Here is a 19374-nt window from a genome sequence, read left to right as displayed (position 1 = left end):
ACATTCTTAATTGTTGGAACATGTCCTTTTTCTGTTTTGGTACTGGGGACAGAACACAGGGATGCTTAACTACTGAACCGCATCTCCAGCCCTTCCTTTTAATTTTGAGACAGTATCTCGCTAAGTTGCTTAGGTTCTTACTAAGTTCCTGCGGCTAGCTTTGAATTTCGGATCCTCTGGTCTTACTCTCCAGAGTTGCTGGGATTACCAGTGTACATCCCACACCCAGCATGGAACCTGTTCTTGAAAGCAACAGACAGAGGCAACACACAGGGGAAAAAAAAGAAAAAACAACAACAAAAAAAAACGGTACAAAGGAAAGAAATTATTATCTTGAAGACAAACATTACTATTCTGAGGAGTCCTATGTTGCCACATTACAGCTGCACAAAGGCTAAAATTAGAGATAACTAATGAAAAAGCATAAACAATGTGTCTAATCATTACTTGAGAAATATTTAATTTCATTAAAGTCAAAATTTTTGCTGTTGTTAGTTATGTTCTACCACTGTAACAGTCATCACTGTACCTAGTGTTCCTTTTAAAAAAAGGCTACAGTAGAAAATTTTGCTCAAGTTATTCCTTATCTCCTTTTTCCCTCTTCCTCAAGCCAACCTAAAAGTTAAGAAATTAAAGCTGCTGAGTAGTGAAATTAGTAAGTGGACAATCAGCACCCTCAACATGATATCTTTGTAGAGAACTAACTTTAACTTCTCCCTAAAAAGTTAAGGAAGTCATTGGTAATTTGACTTCACAAGGCATATTTCTGTTTGTATATTATCTCAGTTAAAAATATACATTTCAGAATCCCTTAGATTCAGTTTCTTTCTCTGCCAATCACTGTTTATGGGACAAGAATATGCACTTGAGATACTGAAGTAATTCAGTCATGCCTGAATTTACTGAATATGTTTACTGAATATGTACATGGTTCAGAAGACAAAAGTGAGTGAGCATGAATTTAAAGTTAACTGAATACCTAATAGGTTGCTAAACTGTAAACTAATCAATAGGTGAAAATAAAACTAATTTATTACTTTATTCAATTTATCTAGTAAAAACTATTCACAATTTGTCATAGAATTAAAAAAAAAAACACATCATCAGCAGAAACATACTTCAAATTACCATTATAGGCAAGAGCAGCAAATATATAGAGCAGCCCAGGCCTCTCATCAGCATAAGGCCTTTGACAATCAAAGAAGCTCCCTTTCTCTGGCTGACCAGGTTCAAGGTACTTACTATAACTCAAACACAGGTTGGATCTCAACCCTTCAATTCAGCTGCCTTTATCAGGGCACCCTCCTGAATGGTACTCCCTGTACAACTGAGATGATTTACTGTACTTCTAAGTTTCTCTCCTCTCACTTCTAAAACCTCACTAAAATGAAACTAAACAAACAGAAAATAGGTATAATACTTGAGGACAAAGAGCAACAGAGAAGAGATAGTACACAACAGACATTAAAAACAGGGGGAACTGGAAAGCAGATGGACAAATGTTAACTTAGCAGACTAAAGAAGAGTGAAACCTAAACCTGTAAGAGATTGGTAGAGATAGAAGTGAAGAAACTGTGTTAGCACACATTTAAAATCCAGGAAAAGCTGGGTGCACTCTGCATATACTCAATCCTAGAGATTTGGAAGGCTGAGGCAGAAGGATTGCAAGATAGAGACCAGTGTTAGCAATTTAGCAAGATCCTCATCAACTCAGTGAAATCCTGTCTCAAAATAAGATATAAAAAGGACTGGAAATGTAGCTCAGTGGTAAAAAGCCTTCTGGGTTCAAGACCTAGTACAAAAATGAAACAAAACAAACTCCACAAAATCAAAAACAAACAAAAACCCAGGAAAAGCTCAGGATTAATGGCATCAGTATTCCCCCCCTCCACTATGCAACCCACTTCATTGCCAGCAGCCTACAAGCACAGAGGCCAGACAATGGTTCAGGGCCACAGTTGGCTCCTGCATGGCAGGCAGCAGTACTTTGAAAAGATTGTAGGACTCAAAACAGGATGAATGAACACTCAAAGTCTCAAAAGATAAAATCAGACCTCTAGGTCATCTCCACCACTTAATGCAGCTTCCCCCCACCTACCTGTCCCTGATGATTCTAGCATAAGTCTGAAGGTTTACTCTGAATATGCTGACAAGAAAAGCTGTGTTCTCACACCATGTCTATGTTCAACTGAGGACAGAAATAACATACAACCCTGAAAGTAACAGTGAAACAAACCCTTTCTTCCCTCACTGGGCTCTGAGAAAGCAGGTAAAAAACTGATTTGGATGAGGGAAAAATGACTTGCTTCTGACAAAAGACCTACAGAAGCTGGAAGGTTGATTATCCTATCTAAATGGTCAAATAGCTCCTATAATAAGGGCCACCAACTGACAAGCCCCTCAAAGCTTCTAAAAAAGGACTGTAGTGTCATATTTTTCTTTGTGTCTGTCTGTCTCTCTCTCTCTCTCTTTTTTTTACGGGAGAAGTACTGGGAATTGAACCCAGGGGTGCTTGACCACTGATCCATATTCCCAAGCTTTTTTTTTTTTTTTCAAATTTTGATACAGGGTCTTGATAAGTTTCTTAGAGCCTCTGTTAAGTTGCTGAAGCTAACCTTGAACTTGTGATCATCCTGCCAAAGCCTCCTGAGTTGCTAAGATTACAGGCATGTGCCACCATGTTTAAGTCTAAACTAAAGAATGAACCTGTAGCAAATAGAGATCATGAAGGAACAGAAAAAACAAAACAAAACAAAAAAAACCCGATCTTATCAGATATGACATTCTGAATCCAGGAACAAAAACAAGAAATTGTGAAATTTCAGAAAACTGGAAATTAAAAAGACAAGAGGGGGCTGGGGATGTGGCTCAGTGGTAGAGTGTCTGCCTGGCATGCACAAGGCCCTGGGTTTAAAAAAGCGGAAGGGGGGGGGGAGACAACAGCAAAAAATTATTTAAAATCTTATCACAGAAAATTGAGGAGACATTCTAGAAGAGAGAGGGGGAAAAATAAGAAATTTTAAAAAGCAGTATGGTAGGGAAATATGCAACAAACAGAGTTGGAAAAAAATAAAATAAAATAAAGAAAGAAAAAGGGGAAGAAGGAAACTTTTTTTTTTTTAAATGAAGGGGAGAGAAACCCAAGAAAATTTCCAGACAGAAATTTGTAGAAAGGCAATCTAGAAGTTAGCTCCTAGTAGTATAGATGAAAAGAATTCCAAATTGAAGTATACTGCACTAAAGTTTTAGAATAATAAAAAGACTGAAGGCAAGGACATCATACTTTCAAAATTCTGAAGTAAAATTACATGAAACTGCCCTTTTTTTGGGCCCCGGGGGAGTAGTATTGGGAAGTAAATCCAGGAGAACTCTACCGATGAGCTATACTGCCAGCCTTTTTAAACTTACTTATTTTAATTTTTCTTTTTTTGTACTGGAGATTGAACCCAAGGACACTGTATGACTAAGCAATATCCCCAGTCCTTTTATATTTTTTATTTTGAGACAGGGTCTCTCTAAGTTGCCAAAGCTGGCCTTCAACTTGTGATTCTCCAGCTTCAGCCTCCCTTAGTAGCTGGGATTACTGGTGTGTGCCATTGTACTATACTGCAAAGTCATTTTTACAAACCAAGAATTGGTGTATATACCAATACATACCAGCATTTCATTTCTTTTCTCTCTCTCTCTCTCCCTCCTTCCTTCCTTTCTTATTAGTTGTAGATGGGCACCTTTGATTTATTTATTTTTATGTGGTGCTGAGTATTGAACCCAGTGCCTCACACATGACTAGGCAAGTGCTCTGCCACTGATCTACAACTCTTACCCTCACGCCAGCAATTTCTTATGGCCCAAAGTAATACTTTCATTCTTGAATTTAATATCCAGGCAAACTTTCTAGGTTTATCAGGTCTTGAAAAGTTTCCCTCAGAAAGCTACTACTGAAGGATAATGCTCTAGTACCACAAGGAAATAATGAGGAAGAAGCAGCCTTGATATCCAAAATGATAGTATCTAATCTAGAAGAAAATTCCAAGGATACATTGTAGGACAAAAGCTGTGCAGCTGGATTAGAAAGCTAAGGGTTCATATTTAGGTTCAGGGACCTCAAGGAGTGATGTCTCTTAAGGGAAAAAACTGAAAAAACTGTTACATATGTCTGAATATATTGAGATTTTTTTTGTTTTACTGAAAAACCTAGAGATGAAATACTGATGAATACATAAAACTCTAAGCAAACAAACCAAAAATAAAATCCAGGGTAAACAAAACAAAAAGACTGTACAAGAAAAGAAGCATAGGAGAGAATAGTGCATAAAACAGGGTAGGGAGTGAGAAAAGGAGCAAAATTTTATCTTTCAGTGTAGTAAATTTAACAAATACCTTAATACATATGAAATGCAGGTTGAAAATCCCTAATCTGAAATATTTCAAATTTTCAGATGAGTAAAGTCTATGAAAATATTCCAGTATCCAAAACACTTCTGAACCCAAGAATTTTGGATAAGGGATACACAATCTGTATCGGGGGTGGGTTGGGAGAACTGAACAAGTGTAGTTTTTGAACTACAGAAGTGAACATCAGGAGAAACAAGAAAAAGCGGGGTGTGGTAGTACATACCTATATTCCCAGCAGCTCTGGAGGCTGAGGCAGGATGAACCTGAGTTTAAAGCCAGCCTCAGGAATTTAGCGAGGCCCTAAGCAACTTAGTGAAACCCGGTCTCTAAGTAAAATACAAAAAAACGGGATGGAGATATGGCTCAGTGGTTAAGTGCCCCTGAGTTCAATACCTGGTACACCCCCTCGCCCCAGAAAAAGAAGTGGGGGAGGAGGAGAAGGAAGAGGAGACAAGTAAAAGATTTGAAAGTGGTTGCCTCTGAGTGAGGAGGGATGACATGCTACTGTTCTATTATAAACCAAATGTACTTTTAATTTTTTAAACAATGTATAGGGCAGGGGATGTAGCTCAGTGGTACAGAACTTGCCTATCATGCAAGAAACCCTGGGTTGAACCCCCTGAATTACAATCAAACTATACACAGACACTGCTTTAATAGGTAGTGCAAAGCAGTATGCTAAATTAAATATAATTTCATTAAACAACCTGCATGTAAAGCCCTTAGTCAACAGTCAGCTAACCCTTTTGGACAATCATCTAAATTAATCACTTCAAAATTATACATTAAGAGAACCACATAAATACACTGAGTTTGAATGTTTAAAATTTGATCAAGGGCTGGGGATGTGGCTCAAGCGGTAGTGCGCTCGCCTGGCATGCGTGCGGCCCAGGTTCGATCCTCAGCACCACATACAAAGATGTTGTGTCCGCCAAAAACTAAAAAATAAATATTTAAAAAAATAAAAAATAAAATAAAATTTGATCAAGCTGGGGTTGTAGCTCAGAGGTAGAGTGCTTGCCTAGCACATGCAAGGTGCTGGGTTCGATCTTCAGCACCACATAAAAATTATCAAATAAAAAAATAAAGGTATTATGCCCAAGTATAACTAAGAAATATTAAAAAAATAAAATAAAATTTGATCAATGGGGTTGTTCCTTAGGTAAATATGATGTGACTATCTGATGAGACCATGAGATAAAATGCATGATGCTGAGCTGATTTCTGGAATGATGCTATTTATCTCCAAATCTCCTCCCTCCCTTTCTTTCTTTTTTTGGGTAACCAGATATTGAACTCAGGGGCACTTGACTACTGAGCCACATCTACAGCCCTATTTTGTATTTTATTTAGAGACAGGGTCTTACTGAGTTACTTAGCATCTTGCTGTTGTTCCAGATCCTCCTGCTTCAGCCTCCTGAGCCATTGGGAATATAGGTGTGCTGGGGATTGAACCTGGGGGCTCTTTACTACTGAGCTATATCCCGACTTTTTCATTTTATTTTGAGATAAGAAACTCACCTGAACTCATGATCCTCCTGCCCTGGCCTCCCAAGGAGCACCCAAACGCCCAGCTCCCGAATCTCTCTCTCTCTCTCTCTCTTTTTTTTTTTTAACTAGGGACTGAACTTGGGGTTGTTTAACCACTGATCCATATCCCCAGCCCTTTTTTATTTTTTTATTTTATTTCGAGGCCAGGTCTTGCTAAATTCTCACGGCTTCACTAAGTTGCTGAGGCTGGCTTTGAACTTACAATCTCCTGCCTCAGCCTTCTGAGTTGCTGGGATTACAGGTGTGCACCACTGCTCCTGTCTTCTAAATCTGTTTTATTAAGAAAAAAATATTCCAAAAGGAAACTAGCAACTAAACTGGCAAGGAAGAAATTAAATTATCCAAAAAAACTATCAGAACTAATAAATGGCTGGATGTGGTGGCTTTCGCATTCAGTGGTAACGTACCCAGGATTCAATCCCCAGGACCAAAAAACAAACAAACAAAATATATATATATTCCTTTATATGAATGAATGATGAAAATACGATTTGAATATTATAAAAAAATGTTTGTGGCAATTTTTTTTTTCTTTTTTATGCCAGCGATCAAACCCAGGGCTTTATGCATGCTCATAAACATGTGTTCTACCACTGAGCTATATCCCCAGATGCCAAAATATTTTAAAATACAGGAAAAATATAAAGAAGTAAAAAACTGTTAGTACAAAGTTTAAAAAAAAAGTTGTAAAAATTTTTATACTTACTTTTTACAGCGGCACACACCTGTAATCCTAGCAATTTGGAAGGCTGAGGCAACTTATGAGGCCCTATACAACTTAGTGAGACCCTGTCTCAAAACAAAAATAAAAAGGGCTGGGGATGTGGCTCAGTGGTTAAGTGACCTTGGGTTCAATCCCTGGTCCAAAACAAAAACAAAATAAAAATCAAAACCAAAAATCCAAAACAACAATATAGAAAGAAAGAAAGAAAAAAAAGAATCAAACTTTTTTTTTTTTTGAGGTATAGGTGATTGAACCCAGGGGCACTCTACCACTGAGACAGGGTCTTATCAAATTGCTGAGGCTAGCCTTAAATTTGCAATCCTCCTGACTCAACTTTCTAAACTGCGGGAATTACAGGAATCCATCACTGTGGCCAGCCAAATACACTTACCTATTCCCACCCCACGGGTGTGTGTGTGTGTGTGTGTGTGTGTGTGTGTGTGTGTTAACCTGGGATTGAAAACAGGAGCAATTAACAGCTGTGCCACAACCCCTTTTAAAAATACTTTATTTAGAGACAGGGTCACACCAAGTTGCTTAGGGCCTCACTGGCTCTGAAGTCACAATTCTCTTGCCTCAGCCTCCCAAACTGCTGGGATTTACAGGTGTGTGCCTCTGTACCTGGCTTTTTAGGATATTATTAAGGCAAGCTTATTTTTTTGAGAGAGAGAGAGAGAATTTTTCAGTTTTCGGCAGACACAACATCTTTATTTGTATGTGGTGCTGAGGATCGAACCCAGCATCGTGTGCATGCCAGGCAAGCAGACTACGTTTGAGCCACATCCCCAGCCCAAGGCAAGCTTATTTTTAATCAGATTAAAAAAAAACCCAAAAAAACAAACAAAAAAAACTTTTACATAAACATTTTCTTCTGTTACTGAGAATATGGTTCTGATATTTTTTGATGGTTGCATAAATGATCTGATACAAAATCTAACTTGTATCCTATAGTCAGAATTTTATATTGACTGCATGGGGGGGGCATTCTGTACTTTGCAAAATGCTTCCAATTACTTTCTTGTTATGAACTCCTACATGTGGAATCATTGTCAAAAAATGTATAAACATTTCAATACACATTTTTAAATTGTCTTCTAGTAATATTGTAGCAACTAACTTTTCCAATACCAATAAATGTCTCATCCCTTGATTACATGGACAGTATTTTTAAAAACAGCTTTATTGAGGTACAACTGACAAACAATAAACCCCACAAACTTAAAATACTCAATCTAGCAAATTTGACAATGATATATAACAGTAGAAAGCCATCATCATAATCAAGAGAGTAAATAGTCATGTTTACACACAATGAAGTTTCCTTATGCCTTGTAATCTTTTCTTTCTGATCCTCAGCCCTTCCAGATCTTCCTGAGAATCTTCCCCACCCCTCTCAAGGCAAACACTGATCTGCTTCTTATCATTATAGTTAGTTTGCATTTTATAGAATTTTATAAAAATGAAACCATACAAAGCTCAGTGGCATAGTGCTTGCCTGACATGTGTGAGGCACTGGGTTGGATCCTTAACACCATAAACAAACAAACAAAGACATTCTGTCCATCTACAACTATGAAACAATTTAAAAAAATGAAACCATACAATGTGAACTCTTTTACTCAGAATTATTACTTTGTACTTTGAGATCCATTTATGTTGGTTGTAGTGATTCAATAAATTACCCATTTTTGTAAATGAGTAATAATTTATTGAACAAGTATACTAAAAATCTATTTGGATTGTTTCCAATTTGGGGCTATTATAAAGCTTCTATGAATATTTGTGTGCAAGACTTTACATGGAGAAATATTTTTATTTCTTTTGAGTTAATGCCTTGGAATAGAATGTATAGGTCAAATTCTATGTGAGTGCTTAATTTAAATTTTCTTAACTGATTTCCAAAGTGGTTTTACCTCATAAGAGAAATACAAATAAAAACCACAATGAGCAATGGGGCACATCTGTAATCCCAGTGATTCAGGAGGCTGAGGCCCTAAGAAACTTAGTGAGACCCTGTTTCAAAATAAAAACTAAAGGGTTGGGGATATGGCTCAGTGGTAAAGTACTCCTGGGTTCAATCCCTATTACAAAATAAAACAAAAAATCTCCAAAATACCAAAACCAAACCAAAAGGAGATTCAACTTCAAATTCACTAAGATGGCTATTATTAAAAAGGTGGACAATAGCTGGGTGTGGTGGCATATGCCTGTAATCCCAGTGGCCAGGAAGGCTAAAACAGGAGACAAGAGAATTGGAAATCTGAGGCCAGTCTTAGCAAATTAGCAAGGCTTTAAGTAATTTAGCAAGACCCTTTCTCAAAATAAAATAAATAAATAGATAAATAGATAAAAGGACCCCAGTGACTCTGGGGGCTGAGGCAAGAGGATTGTGAGTTCAAAGCTAGCCTCAGCAAAAGCAAGGTGCTAAGCAACTCGATGAGACCCTGTCTCAAATTAAATATAAAATAGGGCTGGGAGTGTGGCTCAATGGCCTAATGGCCCTGATTTCAATCCCGGGTAAACACCCCCCACAAAAAGACTGGGGGTGTAGCTCAGTGACAAAGTGTCCCTGAGTTCAATCCTCAGCACCAAAACAATAACAACAAAAAGATGAATAATAACAAGTCTGGTTAAGAATGTGGCAAAACTGGAATGTCTGTACATTTCTCATGGGAATATAAAAAGGTACGGTTGCTTTGGCAAACAGTTTGGCACCTCCTCAAAAAAGTTAAACACAGAGTTACTAACAACCAGCAATTCCACTCCTAGGTATATATATATATACCCAAGAGAATTAAAGATGCATGTCACTCAAAAACTTGAACATTCAGACCATCATTATTCATAATAAGCAAAAAGTTGAAACAAGTGATAAATGGATAAACAAAATGTGATACTGCCAGACAGCAGAATACTCAGCTATAAAAAGAAAGAAGGTACAGTTGTCCTTCCATTTCTGTGAGGGATTGGTTGCAGTCTCCACCCCTGCCAAATATCAAAATCCAAAGATTTTCAAGTCCCTTATATAAAATGGCTTAGTATTTGCATATAACCTATGCACATCCTCCTATAAACTTTAAATAATCTCTAGGTTACTTATAATACTTAATACAATACCTTCATTTGCATGAATTCAGAATAGGACTTGTATGTGGCAAACTCAAGTTTTGTTTTTTGGAATTTGTGGGAGTGTTTATTATTTCTAAATATTTTGACCCTTGATTGGATGACGCCATGAAGGTAGAACCCATGGATATAATAGGCCAATTGTTAATGTGGATTAATCTTTTTTTCTTTTTAATGTGGTACTGGGTATTGAACCCAGGGTCTTGCATATGCTAGACAAGTGCTATGCCACTGAGCTACACTTAGAGCCTGTTTTCTTTAATTTTATTTTGAGATAGGGTCTTGCTGAGTGGTCCAGGCTGCCCTCTGACTTGTGATTCTTCTGCCTCAGCTTTCTGAGATTATAAGTATGTACCTCTGTGTCCAGCTAGATGAATCTCATAAATACTATGTTAAGTGAAAGAAGCCAGCCACATAGGCCATACATTTAATGATTCCATTTACATAATCCATAGATTCAAGAGGTATAATACAGTGGTTGCAGTGGTAAATGCCTATAATTCCAGCAACTTGGGAGGCTGAGGCAGAAGGATCACAATTTCAAGGCCAGCTTCAGCAAATTTAGTGAGGCCTTAAGCAACTTAGTCTGAGACCCTGTCTCAAAATAAAAAATAAGAAGGGATGGGGATGTGGCTCAGTGGTAAAGTACCCTTGGGTCAATTCCCACTAAGGGGGCGGAGGGAATCTGTCTTATTTTTTCTTCCATAGATTCAAAAGGAAAAAGGAATAAATAAGGAAGAAATGCTGAAAGAGCGCTAAATTGAAAGGCAGCAGTGTTGGGCTGGGGATGTGGCTCAAGCGGTAGCGCGCTCGCCTGGCATGCGAGCCAGCATGGATCCTCAGCACCATATACAAACAAAGATGTTGTGTCCGCTGAAAACTAAAAAAAAATAAATAAATATTAAAAAATTCTCTCTATTTAAAAAAAAAAAGAAAAAGAAAAAAAGAAAGAAAGGCAGCAGTGCTGACATTTAATTCAAGTTCTGCTACCAAGTGACTAAATGGTAGCCTTCCTCATAGAGAGAGAATTTATTTAGTTCCACAGGTTAGTTCCATATCCTCTCTGATCCACAGCTATAGGTTATTGTAATTATTCCCAACTGGTCAAGTTGACAATAACCTCTTATCTTTCTAATCCAACTACCATAAAAGCCAGAATTATAGTCCTAAAAAAGTTCTATCTATAGTTTACATAATTGTTCTTATAAATCAGTAAGAAAAGCAAAGGTGATTAATTCAGTAGAAAAATGAGAAAAAGAAATGAACAAGCGATACACAAAATATATACAAATAACCAATACATATACATTTAATATAATATTCAGGGCTGGAGCTGTGGCTCATGTAGAGCCCTTGTCTAGCATGTGTGAGGCATTGGGTTCAGTCCTCAGCACTCATAAAAATAAATAAGATAAAGGAATTGTGTCCTTCTATAACTAAGAAAAAGAATTTTTAAAAAATCGGCTGCACTAATAATTAGCAAGGTACAAATTAAAACAGCATAACATCCCTTCCAATAAATAAGCATAACTGTAAAGAATGATAAATACCCAGTTTTGATAAGGACGTGGAGAAACAGAAACTTCTGTTACAATCTTTGTGTATGTGCATGTGGTTCTGGGGATTGAACTCAGGGAGGCTCTACCACTGAATTATATACCCACTAGTTATTTTTATTTTTATATTGAGACAGGGTTTCACTACATTACCCAGGTTGCCCTTGAACTTGAGATCTTCTTGCCTCATCTCCTGAGTTGCTGGGACAACCAGTGTGTGCCACCTAGTTTGGTTTGGCTATTAAAATCTTATTTACCTTTTGCCTTTAAGATGCAATCCAAACTCCCATATAGGATTGAAAGCCTTTCACAATATGGCCTTGGCTTATCTTTCCTTTCTCTACTTACCCTGAGTGCTTTACCATACGTCAAAAAGAAAAAGCCTGGACCCATCATGTATATTAGAAATACGCTAATCTCACTGCCTAAAATAGTCCTATTTCCCTTAGTCTCTTCAATACAAACACAGTATTTCTTTTCATGACATAACTCAAATTACCCTTTCATGATGTCCCTGAATTTATTTGTTCCTCTCATTTGTATTATCATAGCAGTTGTTTAAAACTCAAGATCCTTAACACTCTTCCACTTTAATGCTTTTAGATAATTGTCTTCCTAAATTACTGAGAGGGAGGTCCTTGAGACTAGTCTTATTTATTTTGTTAGCCCTGAACACATAGTTGGGGCCCCATAAAAACTGAATTGGTAACATTTTACCTAGAAATTAAAGCTAACAGCAAGGTTGTTTTATTTCTTTTTCTTTTTTATTTATTTATTTTTTAGTTATAGGTGGGCACAATATCTTTATTTTATTTTTATGTGGTGCTGAGGATCTAACCCAGTGCCTCACGCATGCTAGGCGAACGCTCTACCACTGAGCCACAACCCAGCCCCAAGGCTGTTTTATTTTTTAAAGTCTACAAAGACTAGTATTATTTTTCTCTGGTGTGGGGGATTGACCCAGTAGTATTGTAGCTTTGAACTACATCCTCAACCCTATTTATTTTATTTTGGGACATGGTCTCACTAAGTTGCCAAGGTTGACCTTGAACTTTCCATCCTTTTGCCAAGTAGCTGGGATTACAGGCATGTGCCACTGTGCCTGGCTAAGACCTCTATCTTTCTTTCACATTTTAATACATTTATTATGCAATGACATTATTTCTTACAAAAATGTGTAATTTTTTTTGTTTTAAGACCTCTATTTAATATTATCTTAAAATCATACTTTTCAACACATCATCATCCAAAAACCCAAACATAAAAACATGATTACTAATCACTTATAAGATAAAAAAAAGCCAAGCACTGTTTTTACCAATACAATGGCCTCTGTAGGTTAATTTTAAGTAAAAATAAGGTCAGTGTAGAGGCACATTTTTGTAATCCCAACTACACAGGAGGCTGAGGCAGAAGGATCCCAAGTTTGAAGCAGCCTCTGCATTGTAGCAAGACCATGTCAACATAAAAATAAAAAGGATTAGGGATGTAGCTCAGTGGTAAGGCACCCTTGGATTCAATACCTAATATCGAAAAAAAATTTTTTTTCATTTAAAATAAAAAGAATATAAAATAATGCTATTAGACAAAAGCAGCTGTACACAAGGCAGTTGACTCCATGTTAACAGACTGAAATCATTTAGGGAAAGATTATTTATCCCACGAAAACTGGTAAATACTAAAAATAAACCTGTCCTTTCCACCAACCCAATTAAACATTTACCAGCATACCACTGGACAAAATTGTTATTTATTCTAATAGAGGACAGCACTGCAACTAGATCATCAGCAAATAGTAATAGTTCAAGTCTTCTTTCTTTAGAAACTTCTTTAAGAAGCTTTCCTAATTTAAACTTCATAGTACATTAAGTTTCCCTATTTTACAAATCCTAAATCACTTGTTTCTAGGTAAAATAGTTTTACTTCTAGTTGCCTAATTCATTTAATAAACATTTACTGAATGTCTATATAATATGTAGCACTGCCCACATTGATGATTTTTCATTCACCCATTTTCTTTTTTCCTTTACTATCAGAGCTTCTTGCAAGCAGGAGTAAGTTTGCAATGAATACATTATAACGAAGTAGCAGACATTATAATTGACTCCCAACATCCACTTCATCAGGGATTATCAGTCTAAGAAAATCACTAAAAGCCTGTTCTTATTGGTGACTAGTTTTGGTCCTTTGCTGGGCACAGTGATACACCCTTGTGATCCCAGTTGATTCAGAAGAGTGAGCCAGGAGGACTGCCAATTCAAGGCTAACCAAAGTGAGATCCTGTCTCAAAAATAAAAAGAGCTGAGGATGTGGATAAGTGGTTAAGTGCCCTGGGTTCAATTGCTGGTACCAAACAAACAACAAAAAGAGTGTCTTGTGATTTAGTTATGGTCAATGGGAAATAAAAGTCAATGAGAATAAAAGCCCATTGGGAGCTTCTGTGAAAGGATTTCTAACCCCTGTTACCTTCATGTGGTACTTGGATGAAAAGCTTAGAAAAACTGTTGTCACTGCATTATCCAGAACAAACAAAACAAGAAACCTACCTCTGAAACTTCCTGCTACATGAGCAATAAAGTTACTAAGCCATCTTAAAACAAGCTTTCTGTTACTTGCAGCCCAAAGCACAAAAATAGATTAATCTGAGAAATGGATATATGTACTGAACATGGATTCTCAACACAATATAATTACCTGTTTAGGAGTAGCTGAAGCTAGATGTGGTGATGTATGCCTATAATCTTCATTTCTTGGAAGGCTAAGGCAGGAGGATCTAAAGTTCATGGCCAGCCTCAGCTACTTAATGAGACCGTGTCTCATAATAAAAATCAAAAGGGCTAGGGACATAGTTCAGTGGTAAAATCCCCAGTGTCAAAAAAGAAAGAAGAAAAAGAAAAAAAAAAAATAATAACTGAAGCTAGATGCAATAACACATACCTGTAACACCAGCTACTTGGGAGTTGGAAGCAGAAGGATCACAAGAAGTTCAAGGCCAGTCTGGGCAACTTAAGGAGACTGTCTCAAGACTTAAAAAAAAAAAAAAGTGTGGGGGTGGGGGTGTTGGGAGGAATGTAGCTCAGTGGTAAAGTGGTTGCACCAATTTGGAAGATAATGATTTACTTTTTCTTCTTCCGTATATTATACTTGTATTTTTTCTATCTCTATAAAATCTACAGTTTATATGAGCTGGGATCGTGGCTCAGCAGTAGAGTGCTCACCTAGCACTAGGTTCGATCCTCAGCACCACATAAAAATAAATAAAATAAAGGTATTGTGTCCAACTACAACCCAAAAATAAATATTTAAAAAAAATATAGAGATACTGATATGTACTGAACATAAATCTGATGAAGGATGAACTGACATAGTTAACTGAGAAGCACATGACTAGAGAAGCTCTATCAGAATTTGTAAAATATCTAAGCTAAAAATCACTTTTAATGTTTAAAGAGCTGTGTATAGTGGTACACACCTGTAATCTGAGTGAACGTGGGAGACTGAGGCAGCAAGAGGATGGCAAGTTTAAGGCCAGACCATGCTCTAATGAGACCCTGTTTCAAAATAAAAATAAGGTTGGGGATGTAGCTCAGTGGCAAAGCATCTCCAGTACTGGAGTGTGGAGTGGGGGAGAGAGAAGAAAGTCAACTAAACAAGAAGTAGGCATTAAATAAATGGCAGTTATTAATGACAAACACTACTTCTGTATCAGCAAGTTCCAATACATATGAAGTAGATAAATTTGAACAAAAACCAAGGGTTTTAGTTTTTCAAGATAGCTATTCCTAAGTAGTTTTTATTTCTACTAATTTCTCAAATATATCAAGTAATTCTTTTTAAATTTATATGTTCTCAGTTGGGTAAAACCCATCTTGGCTGGAATGTAGATTCAGCTCCAAATCTTGGCAAAGTTCAAGTAGCTCTGTCTTTAAGTTATTTTTTAATTTTAATTTTTGGTAAATATAGTCCTATACATACTATATGGCCCAGGATCCTATTAATTTACACAATTAACAACACACAAGAACCCTGAATAAAAATGGGATTCAGAATCAAGAAAAAGTAAAGCCGGGCATGGTGATACATGCCTGTAATCCCAGTGACTTGGGAGGCTGATGCAGGAGGATCACAAGTTTAGAGGCCGCCTTAAGCAACTTAGTGAGGCCCTAAGCAACTTAGTGAGACCCTGTCTGGGGTGGGGGGAGGAGGGGGGCTTAGGGATGTGGCTGTGGTTAAGAACCTCTAGGTTTAATCCCTGGTATCACAAAATAAATAAAATAAAATAAAAATAAATCTACCTTCCTGAGAAAACAAAAGTTCCCTAGCAGTGTCCAAAAGATTTACTTGCAGTGCATGCCTGTAATTCCGGTGATTCAGGAGACTGAGGAAGGAGAACTGCAAGTTCGAGGGAACTTGGGCAATTTAGCAAGACCCTGTCTCAAAATAAAAAAATAGAAAGTGATGGGGATATAGCTCATTGGTAGATAATGCTTGGTTTCAATCTCTAGTACCATTAAAAAGAAGGAAAGAAAAGAAAGAAGAAACAAAGAAAGGTGGACAGATACTCATGCTATTATTGCCTATAGGCAACCTCTACATCTCTTATTCACTCTCCACACTCCAACCTATAGAGGTCAATGTTCAAATCACTGGTGTTCAAAGGAGAATCTTTCCTTTTTTTCTCTTAATGAGAAATGTGTAAGTAGAGGATATTCTACCCTTTCCCTTAGTTCCCTAAGGTCTTATTACTCACCATTGCCTGATGAGATACTCAAAACGAATCCAGATTCTTAAACAGAATAGTTTTAGGAATAAATAGGAAAAAAGAATAACAAATTTAAACTGAGGTCTGGAGAAATAAGATTATGATCATAAATCTACTTAAAGGTATCTAAAACATTAATAAGCATTTGAAGGATTAATGTAGACTGTATAACATGTGCCCTTGATTATTCTTTTTTCTTTTTGGTACTGGGGATTGAATCCAAGGGTGCTTCACCACTGAACTACATTACCAGTCCTATTTAACTTTTATTTTGGGATGGGGTCTCACTAAGTTGTTTAGAGCCTCACTAAATTGCCGAGGCTGGCTTTTAACTCAAGATCCTCCTACTTTAGCCTTCAAAGTGAGTGGGATTACATGTGTGCACCACTGTACCCAGCTAGCTTCAATTAAAAAAAAAAAAAAAAATATATATATATATACATATACATATTTTAGTTGTAGTTGACACAATACCTTTATTTTATTTATTTATTTTTTATGTGGTGCTTAGGATCAAACCCAGGGCCTCTACTGCTGAGCCACAACCCCAGCCCCTAGCCTCAACTTTGATAAGAATTGTATTTAACTGCAACAACAAATTTGATTACTAATACTATTAAAAACTAAAACAAACAAACAAACAAACAACAACAACAAAATCAAGGGAAATAAAACAATTACTTAAAAATAATTATCCTGACCTGGGCATGGTAGCACACACCCATAATCCCTGCAACTTGGGAGGCTGAGGCAGGAGGATTGATCATAAATTCAAAGGAAGATTCAGCAATTTAGAGAGGCCCTAAGCAACTTAGTAAGACTCCACCTCAAAACAAAAAATAAAAAGGATTGGGGTATGTGCCACTGCATCTGGCTGGCCTCAACTTCAATAAGAACTATATTTAACTGCAACAGCAAATCTGGTTCAGTGGTTAAGCATCCCTAGGTTCAATCACTGGTATCAAAATAATAAAAAATAAAAAATACTTATTCTATCCTGTTAAGCAAGGAACATGCCTAATGTTTAAAATGCCTAAATCTTATTTTCTAATATTTATTTCTAAATTTAAAAAAAACCAGAGCTCCTTGGAGAAATGGCTAATTCTTAGACTAGGTCTGATACCAGGAGAGTTTAGCATCTTACAGTGCTAATAAAATAAGGAAGTCTTCAAACAATAACAACAACAAAAACACACATTTATGGTAAGAACACTTCAAAGGAGCAAGAAAAAGGAAACTTAGTCTATACTAGTTATGGACTTTAGTTAACAGCAATATACCAGTAACATTTTATTGATTGTAAAACACATATTATACCACCAATAGAGAATATTAGTAATAGGAAAAACAAGGTATGGTGTATATGGAAACTCTATATATTATGTTCTCAGATTTTCTGTAACTCTAAAAAACAGTCTATTAAAAAGAAAAAAAATAGTAAGGATCCCTCTCCCCAAGTCAGAATGGGATTTGATCAAGTTAGGGTGAATGAGGACATTTAATAAATTTGAGTTCACAAAGAAAAAAGCCACATATTCTCTTACCTTAGGAAAAATTTGGAACCTATCAAATATAACATATATCAGGCATATAACTAACAGTTGTCTAACCACAAATGGTTGTGGTTAGATCAGCTGTCTAACCACAAAGTCACTTGAGTCTCATAGTAACTATATATCTTTGCATATCAGAATCAAGCATCTGAACATCTGGTCTTGCCAAAACCATGAATGATCTGACAAGAGAATTGTGGGGGAGATAGCTTCAAGTAAAAAATTATAATTTCTTTTTCTTTTTGTACTGGGAATTGATCCCAGAGGTGTTTGGCCACTGAGCTACATCCCTAGTCCTTTTAATATTTTATTAAAAGGGTCTTGTTATAATTCTTCTGCCTCAGCTTCTAGAGTCTCTAGGATTACAGCTGTCCCTGAACAGGGCTTCAGATTATAACTTCACTAGATCAGAGCTTTCCTTGAACGTAAAAACTAATAATAACCTTAGGAACCTATCATACCCTAAAAGAAAATTACTTACCAGAAAAATCAAATCAATAATTGAGTCTTAGCTAAATGCAAGGAGTTATCCCTAGGTCAGAATTATTCAAAGTGTAGGTCTTCATACTAGCAGCATCAGCACTTCCTGAGTACTTAAGTGCTGTAATCCAGCCCTCTTAAACATATCTAGATTGTTTTCCAGAAACTCCTAGATTTGGTTTTGAGTCTAGCACTTTCAGGTTGCCTTTTCCTTCATGTTCTTTCCTAGCACTTTCTATATCACCAACAAAAGCAATTCAACAGGATTCATTTTTATATACTGTGCTACCAAATATAAGCCTCATTAATGAACAACACAAGGGACTAGGGCTTGGCTTGGTAAAATGATTAGCGTGTCAGGAGAAATTCAACTCTGCAAGCTGCTGCTTTTAGAAAAATTCATTAAACTGCAGCCACAAGTCCCTTTCTTTGCTTGAAAATCAGATGTTCACCCATCCCTAGCAGTAAGATGAAGACCTTAGAGAGAGGGCCCTGACAGCAAACCACAGAGGCTGCAGACACATCTTGTTTTAATTGCATCAGCAACTGCTAAGCAATTAATGAGAGGGAGAAAGAGGGAGCATCAGGGCAAAGAGAAAAGGAACTTGTGCAACCATGTGGAAATACTTCATCCTCACCCCAATGAGAGCAGGTTATTTATGGTAGCTGCACAACACATCAAATCCTTGCATCTGAACTCCCAGGCCACTTCCCAGGCAGCAATAAAGCTACAAAGTCTAGATTTCCTCTTGCTTACAGTTTTATATCTCCCATATTCTTCCCTGAAGACACCAACAAAGGTGAGGGAGGGAAAAAGGCAACAGATCAAGTGGGTGATTTAGTTATTAAGTTCCTTGAGCAGATTCTACGTTTTGCACAATACTGGAATATGAGGATCACTAAATACTAAGAGCAATGATTCATCAGAAGCATGTACAAAATAGGCTAAGGGCATGGTGGGATGGAACTCCATCAATAAATCCCTTTTTCTAATTTTTTCTTTTTTTTGGGCAATTTTTATCTTACTGCTTTTCTCTTCTGTTTGAAAAAGGCAGTAAGATAAAAATTGCCAAACAAACAAACAAACAAAAAACAAAAACAAAAAAACAACTCAAAACAAACAAACAAAAAACCTGAAAAAGTGAATTCTCAAGTGCCCCCAAGACCCCCAAAAATCAGCTTGAAAAAGAAAGAAAAGCAATGGTAATTTAATGCCAAGATTCCAGC

The 19374-nt window shown here is 36.8% G+C and overlaps 1 protein-coding gene and 1 pseudogene across 5 annotated transcripts in view; both read right to left on the bottom strand.

The window, feature by feature from the left end:
* Znf609 (zinc finger protein 609) overlaps positions 1-19374 on the bottom strand; it is a 241650-nt gene that overhangs the window by 124972 nt on the left and 97304 nt on the right. The window lies entirely within an intron of this gene.
* On the bottom strand, positions 1890-1978 carry LOC114085100 (small nucleolar RNA SNORA42/SNORA80 family; annotated as a pseudogene).

This window comes from Marmota flaviventris, chromosome 2 (genome assembly GCF_047511675.1).
Source record: "Marmota flaviventris isolate mMarFla1 chromosome 2, mMarFla1.hap1, whole genome shotgun sequence".
Classification (NCBI taxonomy): Eukaryota; Metazoa; Chordata; class Mammalia; order Rodentia; family Sciuridae; genus Marmota; species Marmota flaviventris.
The sequence above is the reverse complement of the archived record's forward strand: the minus strand, read 5'-3'. Positions and strand labels throughout refer to the sequence as shown.